This window comes from Lonchura striata, chromosome 4, assembly GCF_046129695.1.
Source record: "Lonchura striata isolate bLonStr1 chromosome 4, bLonStr1.mat, whole genome shotgun sequence".
Lineage (NCBI taxonomy): Eukaryota > Metazoa > Chordata > Aves > Passeriformes > Estrildidae > Lonchura > Lonchura striata.
The window spans coordinates 75,774,391-75,784,839 of NC_134606.1; positions in this window are offsets into that span (position 1 = coordinate 75,774,391).

A 10,449-nucleotide genomic window follows, 5' to 3' on the forward strand; every position below is an offset into this window, starting at 1 on the left:
TTCATCACATTCTCTTGACCAGAAGGAACCCCTTCTTTCCAGAAAACAGTCCCTTTCCCCTGCCAATAATGTAATAACCACTGGGTCCTAGCCATGTCTGCTCCCAGCCACTGCAAAAAAATTAACCCAGTCCTGGCCAGAGCCAGGGCACTTATTGCCACCTATTGCCAAATTTCCTTCACTAACACAATCAGATTGTTACATGTTTTGAAAGTTAGTGTTAGCACTTACTTGAGCATCTTGCTGGATAATATCTCTTTTACAGTTTACTTGATCCCAGACTTTGTCTGCCCATATTTGAAAACTGGAGGAGGATCTCTAAATCTCTTTTGAAAAACTGTCGTGTTTGAACAAATACGAAGATTTAATGCCTTTCCCTACAGGAATATAGCAGGGGTGTAAATAGCACCTGTGACACTAGCTACCTAATTCTTGAAACAGCAAAAAAAAAAAAAAATGTTACACAGTGCTTAGTTCCCAGTCGACACCCAGGTCACTGCAGCATGTGTTATGGTGTAGCTGCTGATGGGCAGATTGAGATTTCCAGTGGAAATCTCAATTTCCATCTTCAGTGGAAGATGATTTATCCAGCAAGTCATGCCACAGTCCATATATATTCCAAATATATCCAGATATGTGTCTCATGTCTTTCAGAACAAAGACAGTACACACAGGTATTTAAGAAATTCTTTCGCTATTTGCACATAAAAGATCTGTAAATATTCTACTTCCCACCTTTCTGTGTACCACAAACACTGCCCAGTTGTGCAGCCACTGCAGAGCCTGATGCTGTCAGCAGATGCACCAAATAACTGGGGCCTCTATAGCACCCTGAGAATCAGAAAAATCTGTAACTACAGTTTGCAAGTCAGAAAATCATGATCAGGATGATAAACTGACATTTCCAAAGAGATGACAGATTTCTCATTTCTCCAGGCAATAAATGTACACACTCAATGTTTTCTAGACCAATTTGATGCATTTTGCAGATTGATTTTTATTGCTAACATCATGCAATGTCAGAATTCCTGTATTCCCTCAGATGTGCAGTGCTGTCCAGACATATTCTCTGGAATGGAATCCTGGGAACAGACAGGAGCTGAGGGCCAGGCAATGCCTCTGCTTGATCTCCTGGTGCAACAGGGCACAAAGGAGCTGGGGAGAGCACCCAGTACCCTGCCTTTGACCCATCCATCTCCCACGTTTTAAATGAATCTCTCAATAGATCACAAAATGTCTCAAAGGTTCGGGATTGACAGGAGGGGGTGGAAAAACAGCACAAGTGTAGCAGCCTCATTAGGATTCTGCTCTCAGAGACTCCACACAGCTTTGTCTTTTGAAGAGTAAAAGCTGCTTAACAAGTCAGCAATAGCCTGGTCCCCCCCAGAACAGCTATGGTAACAGTCTTCATTGCACAAACACGTTTCTTGAGCTGCTTTCCCAAGTCCCTGCTAATGCAAACCTGTGGAGTGAAATAAATGCAAGACAGCTCTTTTGTCTCCCTGGGTTTTTTAAACATGCCACATGACAAGTATATCACTCCTGCTTCCTGTCTTTTGCCTTCTGTTAGAAATTATTCATCAAAATACACATTTCTGAGATTAGGGATGAACAGTTCACACAACTACATCCACAGACTGAGTTGCACAACCACACTGAAAGCTAACCAAATATTTCAGAGATTTTTGTTCTAGTGAAGCCATTTGGCAGTGCACTTTGAGATGTACTTGTTCAAGCCCTTGAAAAAGCTTTTTACGGTTAACAGGAATGTGTTAGGGTGGTTACACAATTATGCTAAGCAGGGGCCATAACAAAATCAATTTACCCACCTCAAAAAACAATTGTAGCTCTTCTCATTTTTAGAGAACTTTAGGCAAGAAGAGTTGATTTCCCCCTTCCCTCCCATTTTCTCTGGAAATCTGGACACAAACCTCTGGCAGCACTTAGCTGTCCTTACTGGAGTAGCTGCAGGGGAGTGCCCTCAGTGCCACATCTGGACTGCAGCAGCTTTGTGCCTACTGCATCAAGCCTGAAAAAATTCATATCCAAACAGCATGACAAATAAAGTGACTTAAGCACTGTCATACAGTTGTTTAATACCAAAACTAGATGGACTGCTACTCTTTGCCTTGCCTAGCCTGAAGGAAAAATCTGATTCTGTATAAGCAAGGTGCAAGGGGCAGGGCACCTCAGGTCCTTTCTCAGCAGCAGGTCTAACAGGTTATGTAATCCTCCATGAGAATTTGATCCCTTCTGTACAACTTTCAGCTCCCAAGCTTCAGGGTTCTAATGCTAAAATCACTGAGACAGTAAACATTTGCTTTAAAACCTTTCTGCTGTACTGTGTCCTCCTGAAACACAAACCCTGGCCATAAGGGGCAGGAAGCAAGAACTTATTAACAAAATGTCTAAAAAACAAATGCATTTTTGATTAATAAATCACAACAGAAGCATTAATCACAAGAGTAAATGAATGAAAACCACAAAGAAAAGGTCAGTTTTCGAGATTTCTACTGACAAAACCTGTATGCTAGTTGTATTAGGGTATTGATTGATCCTTATACATACCCAAGTTTCTGCAGTGTGGAATCAGAAATGAAAATAAAGTACTTAAAAATTAGTATGCATTTGTTTCATACACAGTTCTAAGTGAAGGTAAATCCAGCCTTTTTTGAAGGGCTGATAATGCCAGTATTGTTGCCCTTCTCCCTGCTCCATCCCTTTGCCCTTGTGAGAAATTTCAATTGAAGAAGCAGAAACTGTACTATCCTCCCCAAAGCACAACACTGACATGGCTAGCATAGCTTGCATAGGTAAAACCACACATTTTATTTATAAAGCATAGGAATTCCTAAGCATTTTAAAAGTCTCTGAATGACAAAAGTCAAATAAATATACATGCTTAGGGTAGCATGTGCACTGCTGTGTTCATTTGAAAGATGCTCAGGGACTCAACACTTCAAGAAATCCATGAATTTGTAAAACACATCATCCTTGCCCTTTGAACAGAGACAGAGAGATGAGCTCATAGCAGAAAGTCTTTCAGCATCCCTGGAAGGAAGAGGACCATGTAGAAGCAGTGGCTGGAAAGCCCCAGCACAGGACCCAGCAGTAGCACCAATTTCCCTGAACAGCACAGAGATCTCTTGAAAGGAACTACAGGATTAACAAGTCTGATTTCTCATTATTTGAATACTATTTACTTAAATTTAGTAAATATAGATAGAGGCCTATACAACCCAGGGGTGAGAACAAATTACAGCAGAAAAACCTTCACTCAGAATGGCCTGAAGGTCAACATAATTAGTGAAAAGCATTTCCATTTCTTTCTTCCCTTCTCCTTACTTTATAAACAGAATGCATAAAAACAAAAACAACCTAACCTGAAACAACGATGTGTTTCCTATCAGACAAATTGACAGGGAAGAGGGAACAGTCACATTTCTAAGATCACTTTGTGTTATTTTTGCATGTACAAGAGAAACATCAGCGATCTAAAAGTATTATACAGAATATGACTGATTTAACTGGTGCTACCGAGGCAAAAAAAAAAAAAAATAAAACAACCCTAAAACACCTTGCATATTCTGAGAGTCATTCTAGACACAAATCAGAGAGAGATATTAAGAACTAGGTGCGGCAATCAAAGAGGACAATTTTGGGAACAAAAGGAACAGGAAGTCCCAGTGTTCCCCAACAGCCTGATGGGACAAGAATTTTACAGTGCTTTGGTCATCTTTGCCATCTGATCAGGGCAGGAGAGCAAAAGGTGAACAACTACAGGGGTATAAATGAGAATGTGTCTGCATCTCTCATGAGTTCACTTCAATGAGTTAATTAATTAGAAAAAAAAAATTGTGTAACCAAGTATGACTATGGAAAGTATTTTTAGCAGAACAGTTCTGATATTTAAAAAGAAGGGGAGAAAAAGTGCTCTTGCAAAGACCCATTTTGCAAGTGCTACAGTTTAATGCTGCCCTTTAAGAGCAGACAGAAAAGGGGAGAAGAAAACTTATGACTCAGAAATCAGTCTGAATCATTCTTCCCTGGAACTACGCTTAGAGAACAATATTCGCCCTGCTGTATTAAGGGTGAATATCACAATATGACTCCTACACACAAATATTTCTAATTTGTCACCTAAATTCTCTAATTCAAACATTTATGGTGTCATTATTCCAAATCAATTGAATATCACCATAAGAATCTAGTGGAAAATCTGACCTGCAAACCATTTATATATATATATAAATATATATATGCAGCTACACCTGACCCAGTACATTATGCTATTTGATGATTCATTAACACAAACCTAATAATAAGTATATTTTTCTCTGAATTATACATATTTATATTTAATTTCTAAATATTTAAACCCAGATTGTTTTCCTCACTTACAGCATCTAACACATTTTTCCCTTCACTCGTAGGGAATAAAAATGTTCATATCTATAAAAATTGATAAGAAAAATGTTCATATCCATAAAAACTGGTAAGTCATTAACAATCAAAACATTTTCAGCTAACTGGCAAATATGTAGTCTATTATTCAGGTTTTAGTAAATCCAAATTAATGAGCATGAGAGGCGAGATTTGGTTTTATAGGGGCCAGGTTCACTTTCTACTGAAGAGAAAGTGGTTTGCCTGAGTAATGGACTGCAGAATTCAGCCTCTGAGTACCCCAGTGAAAGAGCTATGAACAACTATTGTGTCAAAATTTTGTTTGGAGAAAGCCCTAAAGCTTCTTTTTGTGTAATTCATGTAAGCCTTGAACTTCTGACATTCACCAACACAGTGCTTAGATACCCTACAAAACAAAATCTTATCTCATGCATCATTAGATGATTTCACACTGCTCCTCCAGTCTGGCTCACTGATGTTAAACACTATCTTTAAAAAAAAAAAAAAAGTCTTTGTACAATTTGGTAGTCTCAATATTACACAATGAGTCAAAGATAACTTATCCTGTAGTCCAAATAATTCTTAAACTATACCTTTTTTTGTTTTGTTTTTTTTTTCTCCATTTGCTTTCTGTATTTAATTTACAACTACTTCGTCCAGAGTCACAGAACAGACTCACCTCAGACTTCAACTGTCCTACTTTATAAAATATTTAAATTCAGGAAGAGAAAGTATTTTAAGAGCTTGGCTAGAATGAAGGAATGCTCAGAAATTCACAGGAACAATGAATCTATATTACTGATTGCCTTAATTCAACTTTACTTACACAGAAGGAATTATTTCCTTTTTTTCCTAGGTTTAGTTTGTTTTTGTTTGTTTTTCCTCCTTTGAACTGCATACATGGTCAAGTATAAATCTCTCTCTCCCATATCCCCATCCACTCTTCATTATGACTAGAGCACAGATTTTTGACCCTGATCCAGAGGATCTTTGTCTTCAGTAATGAAACTAGCTAATGAGCAGGTTTTTCACTGGGTAGTGTGGCTAAAGCTCACTACTCTTTTAAATTACATATTCAGGTGACTACATTTAGATAAATTTGATAAATTCAATTTTTTTTCTTCCATCTTTTTATTGTTCCAGCTCAGAATTAAAACTGAGTCTATACACATTTCCTAAATTCCTTAATGAAGGCGGGTAGCCAGTGAACTACCAACAGTTTACAGAAACTGTTCTTGGCTCAATTTTATTCCTCGTACTCATATTTGTGTTCAAAGGCCAAGGTCTCTCTAGCACAAGTATTTGTCACTGTTCCACAACCTTCAAAACCCAAATCTGTGGTAAGAGTGTCCATGCTTCTTCCATCCATAGAAATAAAAGTTTCAATGCCTACTGAGAGAACAAAGGAACCTTACACATCCTTATTAGGATTCTCTGTACTCCAAGAATTGACAATAACCCCATAAGTAGTGGCTGTTCCCTAACCCTTCATTAGGAAGCTCTGCAGCCAGCAGATACCATTTTCTTTACACCAAATAGTGATTTGCAGAGATTCTATTTCTTTTTTTGAGCTAATCTGAGACAATTCAAGATGAATTAACCCAAAGAAGGATTATTTCTTTGACAGCAATTTGAAGAAGCTCTCCAAACACCAAAACATAAATTTACTACTGGTCAACTCTGACAATTTAAAACAATATATTTTGTTTTGTTGCTCAATTTAAATTATTCCACAGGGTACATTTGTCAACCTTAAAATTCTTTAAAGCAAAATCAATATTATCACTGCAGCCCAGCAATGTATTTTATCTTCTGTGGTAGCCTCTTCAAAGAGGCAGCAGTCATTAGGTTAAGACTGGAGGAGGAGACAATCCTTCCTGGAACACATTTTACATTTAATCTGAAGAGATGCACAAAACTGTTGATGAATTCAAACTGAATTACTCTGCTGACAACTAAGTTATTTATATAGTTTTTACTTTGTTATTCTTCTTTTCATTTTTAAGCTTCTTTTAAGTCTTTATATTTTCTTTAGCTCCTGTCATCTTCCAGTTACACATGTGAGATCTAGCAAGTGTGCAGAAAAGTTTAAACCCCTTCGCAAATGGCTTCCATGGCATTAATGCAATGGAATTAGCACACTAATTTCTCTCTGTTAGTTTACCTCTGTACTGACAGAAAGAAAACCATTCTTTGCTCTTTGCAGAGGTAACTCTGTGTTGTCACACTAAGCATGCTAACCTACACTGGTCCTTTTCTGCCAGCTCCAACATATTAACAGAGTGTGCTGGTTAAATTCTGTTTTTCACCAGCAGTTCAGAGGGCTGCAGTGCAGCTGTTACAAATAAAAACCAAATAAAATAGAGCACAGCTATATTTGAAATTGTTCTGTAGGCATAGTTCTCCTGCTATACACACCATCCATTTTTCTTTACAGAACACATTGCTCAGCAAATGATGGAACACTGACCCTCATTTGAGAAGTGCAGCATCATGAAGGAAAACTGTGGTCTCATGGTGGTAAATATTAAGAGGAGGAAATAAGAGCAGACTACTTGTACTTGGGTAGATTTTATCACCAAGCCTGAAAAAAAGTAGAAGAAATATTTTCTAAGTTCATGAAGAAAAGTGGAATCAACTTCGACCAAAAACAGGCAAGCTATTCAAACACCTTGAGCAGTAGCACTAATAATTCATGAAGATGCAGCTTGCAGCAGCATCCCCTGCCTCTGAAGCAACAGCATTCTCACAAACTGCTCATATGTGGCTTCTAATGTTTATACAAACATTTTAGACAAATAATTGTATGGTTTCATCCAGTTGTCATGATTCCCCTGACACTGTAGCTTTAAAGGTCAAGTATGGTGTGTCTAAGCAGTTCAGGTTTTGAAGCACACTAGGAAGAAATAAAAGATTAGGGAAGAACTAGGGGTGCATGATCTTCCTTTGAACTCAGTCATGTGGAATTCAGTGATTAGGACCAAGGTAATATACTGAAGAATAAATTAAGTTTATTTGCACGGAATTCAAATGATGTCCATCTCCATCTTAGAATAATTTTCAAACAGTTATATTTGCAGGCTTCTTTACATGAAAGGAAATGTATAGTAAAAATAGAAACCCAAGAAAAATCATTGCTACTTTGCCAACCCCCAGCATGCCTCCGTGCTAACGTCAAATTATTTTTCCTGCAAATTCTTCTTGGTCCCTATTCTTTTCCAACACGTACTTTTTGCTAAGATAGAAGAGTGCATTGTTTAAGGACTAGAAGATCAAGGACAAACTTCAAGTTGACTAACAGTTGCTAAAATAGGGACACTTATAAGAGAAAATAATCATTTTTTCAAGTGTTTCCAGTATAACACCTGCATTCCAAAACATGTGGTTCATATATAGATAACTGCTTGATTGCTTGCTTTCATGTCCTTGACAGGAAATACTGGGAATTTATCTCTGACATGATAGAAAAGCACAGCTTTGTTGATATTAGCAATTTTTCTATTTAGTCTTTTTAGAAGACATTCTTAACGTACTAGGAAGAAAAAAAAATCAAAAGCCTCATCAAAACTGACTAATTAAATAACAAGCAAGGTAAGAGTACATTGCATTGCTTTCTCTAGGAGATACACTCCAACTCTGGTCAGGGAGGCAGCTCAGGAGGTCAGAGGAATGGAGGTAGAAAGAGTAATCTTTCCCATTTTACCTCTGTGTAGAAATGCTTTCCTTATTTCTCCACTAAAGTCTAAAACCTTAGTACACATATTATCTGTTTTGAATGCTGTGGGTACTTTCATTTGTATTTTCACCTAACACATTTTGAATGAAAAGTAATTTCCAGGTGAAAATCTAATTGCTTACCAAGGGATGAAGTATCTGCCTATCTGGGATTAAATAACATGCATTCCCATCCCACAGTGCAGCATTTCAGCAGATATATGGATAATAAGATGTGGTTCAGCAAAAGTAGTGTTTAACTCTGAGAATTAGCATGGTTAGACTTTGAAGAGGAGGAAGCATCTTCCAACAATAAATGAAACCCAGGGTCTTTCTTTCCCTATTGCCAGGGAAAAGACCTTGTGGGGCTTTGGCTGGGTTATTCCCAAAGGAGCAGATAGCAGCCACCTTTAAAGAAAAGATTCCTCTGCTCATCTAGCTCCACTTTAAGCAGTTTCTGCCTTCACAGTGCTGGCTGCAACGTGCCCAGTCAAGACATGTCTCTGACAAGAAAATGGAAATTGGCTTCAAGCAAATGGACAGCACAGAGCTAATCCTTGGATCAATCTCATACTGCCCATATTAGGGTGGCTCAAGGGGCAGCTGCAAACCTCCAGCATCACCCACAGCACCACACAAAGCCAGGCCACTGGTGTGCCTTGGATTCAGCCCTGAATAAGGTTCAAGAAGCCACTAAAAAAAAAAAAAAAATCTATGAAAAAAAATTGAGTGTTACCTCCATCCTCCTCCAAAATAGATACAAACTCTTAAACACAAAATCCTTACTTGATCTGCCTATAGGCACTGTCATAATTATTTATGTTTTATGGAATCGATTAAAAATTCAATAGTAGAAAATTACTCTTGTCCTTAGAATAAGGACCTCTTGAAAACAGTAGGAGAATTTGGAAGTTTAATAGATGCATTTTGTCATGACAACACTTCAGTAAACAAGCTGTAACTTTAAAATGAAGGGCTTTCATTTTTAAAAAAGGTACCAATTTTCAACTAGCAAGATGATTAATTAACAGAACAGCCTGAAAGCTACCAAGGAGTTATCCATATTCAGCAACCAAGGCTTATACTTTGATTGAGTCAAACGTGCTACTCTGATCAACCCACACACATTCTGCATCTGTAGAGAAATTGAGAATGTTACAGATTATTCACTACGGACTTAATTGATGAATTTATGCCTTACAGAATTGAAGGTAATATTTTACTAAAGATTATGTAAGTGGCTTCACTGCAGATACAGAGCAATATATATAAGCTACCACTTCACAGCTCACAGACTGTTCCTGTCACCATTAGCCAGTATCTTTACATTCAGTGAAGCTACTGGTATAGCAGACTTCATAATTATTGCAGTTTATGGTATTAGAAGTGTGCCCTTCTGTTCCCTAGAAAAATACTTTAGCCAAAAAGAGAGGAATAATCTTGTTCTAGGGCAGCAGAAAGCTTAATTTCCCTCATTTATAGGATGTTTTTCCAAGGTCCAGACATGGTTGAGAGATGATTGATAAATTTCTGAAATGAGAAACCGGGTGTACCTTGTGTGCCAGCATCAGATATATAAAACAGATCAACAGAACATGCTCTATTCTTTTTTTTTGACCAAGTTGATGATCCTCAGAAAAAAGTGCATGGTCATCATGGCACCTACTTCACCTGGATTAAATTAGGTGCCATCTGATGGAAGACCCAACTACTCTACCTTAAGTGAAAATGCAGAAGAGCAAGGCAATGGGATTTTTGGTACCATTTGGATAGTAACTCCATAATTATTTTTTTTAATTTGTTTTTTTTTTTAAAGGTAATCTACCTCTTAACTGTCTTTTGCAGATAGATTAAACAGGTTCATTTAACACAAATATGCTTTGTTAGGCTACTGTGAATAATATCATGCTAAAAATTACAGGAGGATATAGATGCAACAGAATTGAAGAAGACATTTATATCTAAAACTGTGATTGTCAACATGCAAACAGAATCACAAAATACTCTGAGTTGGAAGGGACCCACAAGGGTCATTGAGTCAGCTCAAGTGAATGGCCCACATGGGCTCAAACTCACAACCTTTGCCTTTTCAACCCAATGCTCTACCTAACTGAGCTTTTGTTCTGGTGTACTACATGCATTCATCTTCCAGACTTGCAAAGAAATCAGTGTTTTACATGAATCAGTAATTCTTCTGGCTACACACACAACAGTACCTTAATTTTTTATCAGCATTCATGCTGTTGCAATTATATTCCAAACATATTTTTGCTCATGACTAATTTCTAAGAATACTCTAATGATCAGAAGATTGTATCCTAAAAATATACC